The sequence below is a fragment of the Rhineura floridana genome, chromosome 13 (genome assembly GCF_030035675.1).
Source record: "Rhineura floridana isolate rRhiFlo1 chromosome 13, rRhiFlo1.hap2, whole genome shotgun sequence".
Classification (NCBI taxonomy): Eukaryota; Metazoa; Chordata; class Lepidosauria; order Squamata; family Rhineuridae; genus Rhineura; species Rhineura floridana.
Genome location: NC_084492.1, coordinates 12,943,029 through 12,957,331, shown reverse-complemented (window position 1 = coordinate 12,957,331; position 14,303 = coordinate 12,943,029).

The window sequence follows — 14,303 nt, the reverse complement described above, 5'->3', positions numbered from 1 at the left end:
AAAAGATAAAAAACAAGCAATGTATAAATACAATAAATACAATAAATCAAGAAAACAAAACAAACAAACAATAAAAGAACCAAACAACATCCAAAATACAAATAATGATGAAAATGCTATTAAAACACACTTTAAAATGCCTGGGAGTATAAAAAGGTTTTCACCTGGCGCCGAAAAGATAGTAGCGTCGGCGCCAGGCGCACCTCATCGGGGAGGCTGTTCCACAGTTCGGGGGCCACCACAGAAAAGGCCCTGGTTAACCTGGTGCCTCCTTATGTTGTGGACTACAACTCACACCACCCCTGACCATTGGTCATGCTGTCTGGGGCTGATGGGAGCCGTAGTCAACAACACCTGAAAGATACCATGTAGCTACCCCAATCTAGCATATGAAGCTAAAGTCACTCCTAGGAGTGGGCAAATCCATCCATTCTGGTTTCTTTCAGTTTCTCGTGAGAGAGAAGTTCAGTTCTCCACACTTCCACAGCAGTTTGTGACTCTTTTTTTTACAGTACTTATGAAAATGCAATAGCATTTTAGTGCAAATTTCTCCTAATATACACATTTTATATTCATTTTTCCCTAATATACTCATTTCTGCAAAGCAATTCTCCCTAATATTGTGCATTTTGGCATGTTATTGGTATGCACACCTTGCCCTTCTATATGCATTTTTGTCCATGTTACTTGGCTGAGGAACTACACTGCAAACTCCAGGGAGTGTAAATTTTGAAGGATGGCTGCGTTTCAATTTGCATATTGTGCTAATTAGGTAGGTTTGCCTTTCAATGCAAACTGAATCAAAATTCTCCACCCATTCCTAACTGCTACCTGATCATTTTCTTCCAGAGCACCTAACATCTAAAAACACGAGGTGTCTCATCACAAACTCTTCTAAAAGCCTTTGCATTAGATTTCATATAAATCCCTGACATATTCAGGCCCTGGGCCTAGGGTTACTCACCCCTGACTTGGGGGAACACCTAGTCATTGCAGGGAAAAGAGGACATACCCAGCAAACACATAGACCTCATTTGCACCTTATGTATAAAGTAGTATCATCCTACTTCAAACAGTCATGGCTTCTCCCAAAGCATCCTGGTTACTGTGTTTGTTCCAAGTACTGAGAGTTGTTAGGACACCCCCGTTCTCTTCTGAGAGCTACAATTTCCAGAGTGGCTTAACAATCAATCCCTCTTCCCAGAAACTGAAGTACCTTGGGCAGCTCCTTGAAAGTTCCCACTAAAACCCAGAGCGGATTCCACTGGCCCATTGACATGGGGACACCAGCCACCACTGCTATCGACAATGTTGAAATAAGGTCTCAGACTGTGAATCAGGTAAGGCAGAGAGAAGCAAAATCAATGTTGCAAAGAAGCAGCGGGAGCAGAAAACACATACACACACAATAGTCACCCACAACATTCTGTCCTAAACTATGTTCTGTTCTTTCCCATACACCTCAATTTGAAGGACGGAAAGGGTGAAAGACATATCAGATATGACAAGTATGGTTTTTTTTTCAGATATCTGACTGTTCATTTTGACTTGGAAGGGCTGCAGTTCCTTTCAACAGTATCCGTCTTCCATTTCTGAGGAACTTCATCTTTGCGGCATGGATGTCACTTTTCAGAGTGCTCAAACTAGCTCCTGCAATTTTCACATAATGGCAGTTGTTGACAGGTTGTTAGGGCTGACAGTGAATATGCTTGAAAAACTGTCAAACTGGTGAAATATATATATATATATATATATTTATCTCACATACACATACTGTGTGTATATATATACATATAAACAGACACACATATACTGGAGAGAGAGAGACTCCACTTACATTTGTAACAGTGTTAAAAGTGAAAGTGTCATCTCAGAACATGCAGGCCTACTTCCAATCACACTGCATGTTTCATGAGAGCTGACGTGAGTGTGTGATCCTTCAACATTAGTGTCTGGTTGTCACTATAAAATGGTCAGGACCATGTTACCACAAAACCTCATTTACCTGGATAAGACTGATTTGGCCTTTTAAATGCTCGTCTATTGCATTTCCACATGGCACACTTGAATACTGGACTCAACTGAGACCAGTAGGCTTTTACTAAACATAATATGGATACTGTAATCTACCGTTACTGAGGTGATTCAGGCATCCTAGTCTTATCCAAGGCCTTGCTTTGTTTTGCACTGAGCAGCTATTCCAGAAGCTTCCAGGTAGGGATGGAAAGATCTGTCAATTTCAGTTCTCTCAGTTTCTGATTTTTCCAAGTTTAAAGTCAGCTCTCCATATTTTTGAAGCAATTTGCATTTTTTTAAAAAATAATCTTAATGAAAATTCTTCAGCATTTTAGTGTGAATTTCTTCTAATAAACATATTTTGTAGGCAGTTTTGACTAATGTACACGCTTTTGCAAACAAATTCTCCTAACATAATGCATTTTGTATGTTATTTTCACTAATATATGCATTTTATGCATACTTTCTCCTAATATGTGCATTTTTGTAAACATTGGTTGTAGAACTGCATCACAAAATTTGTACAAGTGCAAATTTTCAAGAATTGATATGTTTTGGTTCTCATAATATTTTGGAAAGTGTGAATCTGATCATAGAATAGTAGAGTTGGAAGGGGCCTATAAGGCCATCAAGTCCAACCCCCTACTCAATGCAGGAATCCAAATCAAAGCATTCCCAACAGATGGCTGTCCAGCTGCCTCTTGAATGCCTCCAGTGTCAGACAGCCCACTACCTCTCTAGGTAATTGGTTCCATTGTCGTATGGCTCTAACAGTTAGGAAGTTTTTCCTGATGTCCAGTCAAAATCTGGCTTCCTGCAACTTGAGCCCATTATTCCGTGTCCTGCACTCTGGGACGATCGAGAAGAGATCCCGACCCTCCTCTATGTGACAACCTTTCATGTACTTGAAGAGTGCTATCATATCTCCCCTCAGTCTTCTCTTCTCCAGACTCTCATCATAGTGCTTTGTTTCCAGTTCCCTGATCATCCTTGTTGCCTTCCTCTGAACCTGTTCCAGTTTGTCTGCATCCTTCTTGAAGTGTGGAGACCAGAACTGGACGCAGTATTCAAGATGAGGCCTAACCTAACCAGTGCTGAATAGAGGGGAACTAATACTTCATGCAATTTGGATACTATACTTCTGTCAATGCAGCCTAATACAGCATTTGCCTTTTTTGCAGCCACATTGCACTCTTGGCTCATATTCAGCTTGTGATCAATGGCAATTCCAAGATCCTCCTCACATGTCATATTGCTGAGCCAAGTATCCCCGATCTTATAACTGTGTATTTAGTTTCTTTTTCCTAAGTGTAGAACTTCGCATTTATCCCTGTTGAATTTCATTCTGTTGTTTTCAGCCCAATGCTCCAGCCTATCAAGGTCCCTTTGAATTTTGTTTCTGTCTTCCACGGTATTAGCTATGTCCCCCAATTTTGTATCATCTGCAAATTTGATAAGCATGCTCTGTACCTCTTCATCCAAGTCATTAATAAAAATGTTGAAGAGCACTGGGCCCAGGACCATTCAACTTTACATGAGAACTGCATTGAATTTCTCCTCCATCCCTACTTGTAGCAATGGGCTACAGCAGCCTAGAAGAGGGAAAACATTGTGACAGACAGTCTCTTTGAAATCCTCACAGCCTTTGCCTGAGCAACTCAGATCTTAATGAGATCCTAAATAAGCCAGTCTGATTATAATGATTCTTACAGATTCATACAAGTGACGTCAGTCAAAAACGGGTTGCAGGGTGTGGACATCTCTGGCTAAGAAATGGACAAGTCATTGTATACTCTATTTTTCTTTTTTATGGAACTGCATGATCGGTTTTGGAAAATACCCAGTCCTGGAATTTAATGCCTTTAAGGTCTTGGAGTTGCTTTGTGCATTATAAGCAAATGGCAATAGATGGGGAATGACTTAGGTATCTTCTTTCTAAAATTTAGGCACACATACCTCTCCCTATCTCCCCCCCCCCGTTGCTTTCTTGTAGAAGGCAAAGTATCCCTCAGATGGCCTGCCTTGTTTGGCTGAGTGCTGCTTGGAACTCAATCATCATTCCTCGGCTTAGCTCCAGGACAAGCTGCAGGGTCTAAATAAGATTGCTGGCTGTGGACATCACTGGTTGCAGAATGGACAACCTACTGCATATAATTACTTATTTCATATTAAAGGGGGGAAAAACCTCTCTATGAACATGTTTGTGTGTGTGTGTGTGTATGCGCGCAACAGAAAATGTGAGAAATTTGATCAATATCAACACTTGTCAGCAAGTTTTTAAAGACTTTAATATGCCTGGGGGAAATATCTGACATTCCTTATCTAGAGGAACACTATTACTTGTCCCCCATGTTACAGAGGCCTGACTGGCCTCAAACAGAAGTCAGACATTTAGCGTCATGGCCGGACCCATGCTGTGGAACGTTCTTCCAGCAGAGATTCAGCAGGGATCCTCACTTTTGATATTCAGGTGTCTCAAAGACTTTTTTTTTGTGCTGGCAGGCCTATGTAACCATTTAATAAAAAAAATTCTGAGTAGCCAGTCATGTTAATGATTTTTGTGTATTGTTTTGTTTTAAAAATGTTTTTATGTTGTTGTATGCCGCCCTTATGCTTTACAATTGGGTGGTATAGAAACACTTTTATAAATAAATAAAATAAAATTCCAGAATTTTCTGAGTCAATTGAGTGTTGCAGTAAATGGCCTCCCAGTGTCATCCTCATTTCCAGTTACCAGCAAAGGACATTTTTCATGGCATAAATGTCAAAGAGCAAATTATTTATGACACATGTTCTGCTGTTCCTTCATTTTAAGACTAACCAGTAAATGTGAACATTCACCAAAATTCTGATATACACTGACTTTAAACAATGACAAAAAAGATACTTTGGCATCTGCAACAGAGCTGGAAAGCAAAAGGTCATCCCTATAATGCACAGGCTTTTAAATAATACTGAAAAGAGAATCCCCTGAGTCTTATTGAACAAGTAACAGAGTGAAGTTCTCCAAGAAAAAAAAAGGCTTTACTTTTTTTATGTGCTACACTGGGTCCCTCAAGCTTTGTTAACAAAAACCTAGACAATTCCACTCAGGTGTGCTGGTTCCTAAATGAATGCATAGATCTTCCCATCACCACCACCTCCACCGCATGCTGTTATGTTTCTTTTGTGTCCACAGTGGTAAGAGGCACGTTCTTGAACTTTCCTTGACTCCATGGAAGCATTCTCAACTTCAGGGAATAAGGTTAGAGAAATTCAAGATTTTGATAAAAATCTGATTCTTCTGAAACCCAAAGGAATGGCCATTTTGCTAAGCTGCCCCTCCCAAACTCATTAAAACATTGTGTGTTTTGCCAAGAGGAGGATGTCAGCCATTAGACAGCTGCCCAGTAGTTTCTCTCAAAGTCAGCCTTGCAAATAAAATGAGATCAGCTGCAATGGCCAGATTCATTGCCCATTAGCAAAGTGTGGAAAAATTAAAAACAAAATACAGTCAGTGGAAATTAGAACTGTGTAAAAAAAAATATGTTTTTGACTATTTGGTGGGTGATGCAAAATAAAACCTTCCCCAAAAAAAGTGGGATAGAGAAATGTATTAGAAATTTTCAGGAGGGAGTTGTTGCTTACCTTACTTCTCCCAAAGCATCTTGGGAACTTGTTAAGGATGCTGAGACCCCTATTCCCCCCACAGAGCTACAATCCCCAGAGTTCCCTGGGAAGAGGGATTGATTGTTAAACCACTCTTGGAATTATAGCTCTGTGAAGATAATAGGAGTCTGAGCACTCCTAACAAACTACAGTTCCCAGATTTTCTTGCGGGAAGCTATGACTGTTAAAGTGGTATAACATTACTTTAAATTATGTGGATGTGGCCTGAACGTTACAAAGTGGCAACAGCTTTTCCATTTCTTCCCTTGCTTGTTTAAGTCTAAAAGAAAGTTCCATCGCATTCACAATGGTGCAGGGTTCTTTCTGCAGCTCCATGCAGGTCTCAGTTCCTGGAATGCCTTGGGAGTTGTGTGCAACTTGCAAGGCATTCTGGGAAGTGTGGCTGGTGGAATGCAGCATAAGGCTCTATCTCAGCCTTTCCCAACCAGTGTGCCTCCAGATGTTGTTGGACCACAACTCTCATCAGCCTTCCATTGGCAATGCTGGCTGAGGCTGATGAGAGTTGTGGTCCAACAACATCTGGAGGCACACTGGTTGGGAAAGGCTGCTCTATCTGCAGCTTCCCACCTGCCATACTCCATGACAAGACCCCAATAAGATAAGCTGAACCCTCTCCTAAAAGCTCTGGACAAATTCTCTTCTCCCCCCCCTTCCACAAATAAGAAAGCAGCAAAACAAAAATATGTATATGTTCATGAGCTTTGTGTGGGGAAGTCCATATGTTTAGTCCTGTGATCACAGGTTTAGGCTACAGGTTGAGTAATGTCTCCAGCTCAATGGTCCAAGAGAGCAGGGCTGTAGAATGCCTTTGTGTGAGACTCAGGACTGCTACTGCCATAAAAAACCACAGCTCTGAGCAAGGTGGTCTGGCTCACAATAAAGCTGCTATATAGCCCGTCTAATTCTGTCCTCCTATATCCTTCTTCATGGACACTTCTCATAATGAGCAGAGCAGATGGCGAGCCAGTCAGGAGCTTCCGGTACTGGCAAAGTGCCTGGCTAGCTGCACATGAAGCTTCTTGGACAGAGGGGTAAGTCTGTGACAGGACCTGCCTGGAGCAGGGCTTGCCTGAAAGACAGGGAGGGATGGCGCCTCTAGCTCCTATTTAAGCTCATGGTGTGAGTGGCTTGACTGATGAAGCAGCATTTTCATAAGCAGCAATGGAGGAACTCAGGCCTGACTGGACCTTGGAACTCTCCTCTAGCCACCCAAGATCTCCTCAGGCCAGCTACCACTCCCCACCCAGCCCCGCTTCACACCTTCCTCGAGTGCTCTTGTCTGGCTGGAATGTGTCTTTCAAATGTGATAACATCTTTTGCTTGTCCGGATGAGGACGGAGAAGCGTTGTGAATGTGTGTGTAGCCTACTGCACAAAGGTAACATTTTCATTTGTGGCTCCACCCACTTTTGCTTCTGGCTCCACCCACCCCTGGCATGTGACCCCTGGAAGCTTGGCCAGAAGGGAATGTGGCCCTTGGGCTGACGAAGGATCCCCAGCCCTGTCTTAGAGCTCCAAGCTCCAGTGCAGACAGTCCTTCAGCATCTTGAGTGAATCTTGTTGCTTCAGTGGACAGCATTTATTGATTGATTATTTGATTTATATCCCACCCTTCTTCCCAGCAGGAGCCCAGGGCAGCATGAGATTGTGTAGGTCTAATTCATTTCAATGTGGTTTAGGAAGGAAACCATCCAACCTAGTTTGGATACAATATTCTTCTTTCATTAAACACACTCCACATGCCATACTATTATGAACTGACTCCCCATCAACACACACATATGTAATACAATAATTATTAAGAGCATTTTAGCCATATCAGCCCACCTCATTTTGTTGCCATTAACAAGCAACTTGTGATCTAATAAACATCACAATGAGTTTCATTTAATTAAAATCATAAACATTATTTGGTAATGCAGATTGACATTTATACCTTCATTTACGTGACGTGGGATTTATGGCTATGGCTTTATTTGATGGAGACCATAAATAAAACCCATTAAACTGCCACAGAATGGACAAGAGATCACATTAATAGAATTAGACAAGGCAAGGTACTGATCTATGCAGTTCTCTTGCTTGAGAGAGAGAGAGAGAGAGAGAGAGAGAGAGAGAGAGCCAAATCCTGCCTAAAACCAGATGTTTTCTTTGGCTTCTGGTAAAGTTTGCTACATTTTTGCTGGCTATTGGACACTATCTATCTAAAATGTAACAGAAGAATATAGCACCAGGGACAGTACTTTTCCATACATACTCCAAGCAGATTACAGCATCAGGATCATTCCCTTTTCCTTATCTCAAAAGCATTTGTATAAATCTATTTCATTTTTTTTAAAAAAAACCACTATAGCATCTATATGAACATTAAGCCCTTATTAGAGAAAATTGTCAAAAGCATCTCGTTAGGAAGACAGACCTTTTTTTCCTGTCATCTTCAACTGAGGCAGTTCCAAAAAAAAATGAAACCAACCATAGTTTTGCACGCACATAAAATCTTTATCTTATTAGGAGTTGGCAGATTGTTCTCAGTTAAATCAAAAAGATGCAGTTGAACCGATTGGGAGCAGTGCTATTAAAATTAAACATACATGTAACTGGCCAATTGCCAAGAAAATCCAACACGGTCACATTTGACTTCAAAAGAGGAAACTTCACAAAAATGAGGGGATTGGTAAAAAGAAAGCTGAAAAACAAAGTCCAGAGGCTCACATCACTCGAAAATGCTTGGAAGTTGTTTAAAAACACTATATTAGAAGCTCAACTGGAGTGCATACCGCAGATCAGAAAAGGTACCGCCAGGGCCAAGAAGATGCCAGCATGGTTAACGAGCAAAGTCAAGGAAGCTCTTAGAGGCAAAAAGTCTTCCTTCAAAAAATGGAAGTCTTGTCCGAATGAAGAAAATAAAAAAGAACACAAACTCTGGCAAAAGAAATGCAAGAAGACCATAAGGGATGCTAAAAAAGAATTTGAGGAGCACATTGCTAAGAACATAAAAACCAACAACAAAAAATTCTATAAATACATTCAAAGCAGGAGACCATCTAGGGAGACGATTGGACCCTTGGATGATAAGGGAGTCAAAGGTGTACTAAAGAACGATAAGGAGATTGCAGAGAAGCTAAATGAATTCTTTGCATCTGTCTTCACAGTGGAAGATATAGGGCAGATCCCTGAACCTGAACTAACATTTGCAGGAAGGGATTCTGAGGAACTGAGACAAATAGTGGTAACGAGAGAGGAAGTTCTAAGCTTAATGGACAATATAAAAACTGACAAATCACCGGGCCCGGATGGCATCCACCCGAGAGTTCTCAAAGAACTCAAAGGTGAAATTGCTGATCTGCTAACTAAAATATGTAACTTGTCCCTCGGGTCCTCCTCCGTGCCTGAGGACTGGAAAGTGGCAAATGTAACGCCAATCTTCAAAAAGGGATCCAGAGGGGATCCCGGAAATTACAGGCCAGTTAGCTTAACTTCTGTCCCTGGAAAACTGGTAGAAAGTATGATTAAAGCTAGATTAACTAAGCACATAGAAAAACAAGCCTTGCTGAAGCAGAGCCAGCATGGCTTCTGCAAGGGAAAGTCCTGTCTCAGTAACCTATTAGAATTCTTTGAGAGTGTCAACAAGCATATAGATAGAGGTGATCCAGTGGACATAGTGTACTTAGACTTTCAAAAAGCGTTTGACAAGGTACCTCACCAAAGGCTTCTGAGGAAGCTTAGCAGTCATGGAATAAGAGGAGAGGTCCTCTTGTGGATAAGAAATTGGTTAAGAGGCAGAAAGCAGAGAGTAGGAATAAACAGACAGTTCTCCCAATGGAGGGCTGTAGAAAGTGGAGTCCCTCAAGGATCGGTATTGGGACCTGTACTTTTCAACTTGTTCATTAATGACCTAGAATTAGGAGTGAGCAGTGAAGTGGCCAAGTTTGCTGATGACACTAAATTGTTCAGGGTTGTTAAAACAAAAAGGGATTGCGAAGAGCTCCAAAAAGACCTCTCCAAACTGAGTGAATGGGCAGAAAAATGGCAAAAGCAATTCAATATAAACAAGTGTAAAATTATGCATATTGGAGCAAAAAATCTTAATTTCACATATACGCTCATGGGGTCTGAACTGGCGGTGACCGACCAGGAGAGAGACCTCAGGGTTGTAGTGGACAGCACGATGAAAATGTCGACCCAGTGTGCGGCAGCTGTGAAAAAGGCAAATTCCATGCTAGCCATAATTAGGAAAGGTATTGAAAATAAAACAGCCAATATCATAATGCCACTGTATAAATCTATGGTGCGGCCGCATTTGGAATACTGTGTACAGTTCTGGTCGCCTCATCTCAAAAAGGATATTATAGAGTTGGAAAAGGTTCAGAAGAGGGCAACCAGAATGATCAAGGGGATGGAGCGACTCCCTTACGAGGAAAGGTTGCAGCATTTGGGGCTTTTTAGTTTAGAGAAAAGGCGGGTCAGAGGAGACATGATAGAAGTGTATAAAATTATGCATGGCATTGAGAAAGTGGATAGAGAAAAGTTCTTCTCCCTCTCTCATAATACTAGAACTCGTGGACATTCAAAGAAGCTGAATGTTGGAAGATTCAGGACAGACAAAAGGAAGTACTTCTTTACTCAGCGCATAGTTAAACTATGGAATTTGCTCCCACAAGATGCAGGAATGGCCACCAGCTTGGATGGCTTTAAAAGAAGATTAGACAAATTCATGGAGGACAGGGCTATCAATGGCTACTAGCCATGATGGCTGTGCTCTGCCACCCTAGTCAGAGGCAGCATGCTTCTGAAAACCAATTGCCGGAAGCCTCAGGAGGGGAGAGTGTTCTTGCACTCGGGTCCTGCTTGCGGGCTTCCCCCAGGCACCTGGTTGGCCACTGTGAGAACAGGATGCTGGACTAGATGGGCCACTGGCCTGATCCAGCAGGCTCTTCTTATGTTCTTATGTTCTTATGCAAAGAGGGCACAGTTATTTCTATGGGAAAGGTCTGGATCTTACCTCTCCAAGTGAATTCTCACCATTGCATAATATACAGACAGCTCTCTTGTTGCTCTTCCACAGTGTTAAAATCTCCTAGTACGGTTTCTATCCTTTCTGTTGAAAGACGGATCCACTCTCTGTGTCTCTGTTGCAGAGAGTAAACAGTGTGTAGAGGAATGAGGGTGAGAGATGAACTCAGATTTGTCTTTTGAATACAAATTGTGAAGTTGAGAAAAACACTGTGGGAATGAATGAACCTTTCCAAACACTATTGCACTGGATTCATTGGTACCTCAGGAAATGAGATTGTCTTGCTCTGAGATTCCAGGACAGTATGCTGCATTAGCCTGTTGTAGCAAAACAAACACCTCAGTGGACTAATTCACGGCAGCTTTTGTGAAGCAAAAGACTCCATCAGGTGCATGAAGTGGATGAAGAAAGTGGTGGATAGATATATATGTGGGAACAGGTAGACTGGTTGTAGGAGATCAAATGGCTGCAAAATTGTGGGGCTGAGATTGCCAGGGAAAATGCTAGATCAGAACCCCATCATTTTGTTAACAGAGTCCCTTAAATAACACAGATGGAGTGCAGAGAGAACAGACCCTGATAACACTTTACTGAGTTATCCATACAAAAACAGTGTATGATTTGAGGAGAAATAAACAGAGAAGTTTTGCCTTACTTAGATCAGGCCTTGTTTAGAACAGGGAGACATTCAAACAAACATACAGGTTAAAAACTCTCTCAGAACTACACAGCCCATCAGAGCACGTACAACCTCAGTGAAGATCATGCCACACTGCATGGTTACTAAACAACATCTCTTGGTTGACTGACTTGCTCATAACAGAATTAACCCTTAGGTTGCAAACTGAATGATCCCTGCTGCCATTACTGTTGGTATATGTGCCTTCAAATGCCCAATATGCTTCATGTACATTATCTGGTTGTTATTCTTAAATAACCTTATCTGAGTCAAGTTACCTCCAGAGCTACTGTCTGTATTTGAACTTAAGGAAAGACGAAGTGTGGAAATCCTTGCCACAGTTTTGTGACTGGTAGGCCTCAATAATGTTCAACTCTCTCAAGTAGGTCCAGGGAGTTTAAAATTTGACAACCTCTGCTGTAAAGTAAATCAGTATAATTATACTTCGTATTGCAGATGAGGGGGACTGTGGCTGAGCTAAAATAGCTTGCCTATTTAAGGCCTATTGAGTTCATGGCAGAGCAGAGTTAAAAACCAGGGGCATCTGATTTCTAGCTCAATCATGTAGACATTATGCTGCACCAGCTCAGACAATAGGTGTCATACTATCCAGACACCTAGATATTTATAGTTTCCATAAACAGCTTGAAATTGTCACTTACGGGGAGTGTTCATTCTAGCCCACTGTACCTTTCATCTCTACTACCACATTGCATGCACCACTAGCCCTGCTCAGAAGCCTTTCCCTTATCAAAGTCCCCAATGGCAAGGAGACTTCTAAGTACATTCAACTAAGCCCCCTTTAGACCTTCCCACTCAATGCAAGAGGTCAAGGACATTGTGGGAGAGGCAGGCATTTCTAAATGTCACAGCCCCCTAGACATTTTGTGCTCTCATGTGTTCAGACTGAACCCCTGAAGAGGACTAAATTCATTATAATATCAGGGTAACCTCGGAGTGTGTGTGTGGCCGTCACATGCCAGTACTAGGCAGGTCCAGAGCCAAAAGTGGGTGGACCAAAGAACAGCAATTTTATTTTGGTACTAACTCATACCCCCCTCTCTATCCTCCATCCAGGCACGGAAGAGAAATCAGAAGAATGCAAGGACACATTCCAGCCAGGCAGAAACACTCAAGAATGGTAAAAAGTAGGAGCGATGAGGTGTATGGCCTGGACAGAGGGTATCATTTGAGAAGAGTCCCAAGGGCCAGATAGAGAGAACTAGGGGGCCGCATTTGGCCCCATGGCTGGAAGTTCCCCACCCCTACATTAGAACATTAAAACATTGACACTGCAACCATTTCAAACAATCCAGCATGATGTATGTAACTTAAAAGCAGCTTACAACAGAGCATTAGAACAGAATCAGTTGAAAAACAATCCAGAACAATTTGAATACTAAATATTTTCAAGGCCCAGTTTTAAAAAAAACAAAACCAGCAAAGTAGGGGTCTGTGTGCACCTCCCAAGGGAGGTAGCTCCATAAACATGCAAAACAAATTATTATTATTATTATTATTATTATTATTATTATTATTATTATTATTATTTATCTACCCTTCACTGGAGGTCACAGGGCGGGTTACAACAATTTTAGAATACAACATTAAAAACATTTGAAAAACCCCTGAATAGGGTGAGTCCTAAAAAATATCAATCTCAAGCATCAAAGACCAGGGTAAAGAGGTGGGTCTTCAGCATTCACCAAAAACAATACAGTGAAGTTGCCAGACGCACCTCAATGGAGAGGGAGTTCCACAACTTAGGGGCCACCACAGAGAATGCCCTCTCCTGGGCCACCCCATCCCTGAGCCTCTGAGGGTGGTTAATGCTAAGTTCAAATATTACATCAAGATCAAGCAGCAGTGCCAATTACAAGCCAGACTAGGGACCTTGGGAATTTAAGGAGTGGGGTGGGGGCTCAACATGGTCCAAGAGTAATTAAACATTAAATTCCAAAAGGATCCCAACTGTACCGAAAAGACGCAATTCGTGAATATTATAGAATAGTATTAGAACTAGAAGTTCAGAGCGCACCCTCTTCACTCTTCACATGTCCATTAATTTCACTGGGTCTACCCTGAGCATGACTAACAGTGGCTTCAACCCATGGCCATTAGGCTACCTAATGGAACATGCTTATTTATAACATGTAGTTTGGTGGCCTAGATTCATTTGTCTCTGGAATTTCTTCATCCCTTAAATGGAGGAGGGATATATCAACCCAACTCACTTGCAAGCCCCAGACTGCTTCTAAGGCCCCATCTGCACTATACATTTAAAGCAGTATCATACCACTTTAAACAGCCATGGCTTCTGCCAAAGAATCCTGGGAAACATACTTTGTTAAGCATGCTTAAAGTTGTTAGGAGACCCCTGTTCACCTCACAGAGCCACAATTCCCAGAGGGATTGACTGTTTGAAAACTGTAACTCAGTGAGGGGGAATAGGGACTTCCTAGCAACTCTCAGCACCAAACAACAAACTACCATTCCCAGGATACTGCTGAAGAAGCCATGACTGTTCAAAATGGTATGCTTTAAATATATAGTGCAGATGGGGCCTAAATCAAATCCACTTGTCAGTCTGGTTTCTGACAGTTATATCTGGAGGCCAAGGATACTGTTTCTGGACTTGTCAGGCCCTGGGGAAAAAATGGCTTTGAATAAACCAAATACACTCTAGCCAGCTACATGCTAAGATTTAATGAGGCCCAGAAATTGCTCAAGGTTCAGTTTACCTCGCTTTAAATAAACATGGCCTATCGAGAATGCTATGGACCTTCAATAGCCCCATCAAGGGACCTCCCTTCCTCCACCATTCCTCGCAGATGAGCTACAAATCTCCAAGAACTTGTTTGCACCACAGCTACACAGCACCGCTCTGACTCAAATTAGCAACTGTGTGGGCCCCTTGCAAGGCATA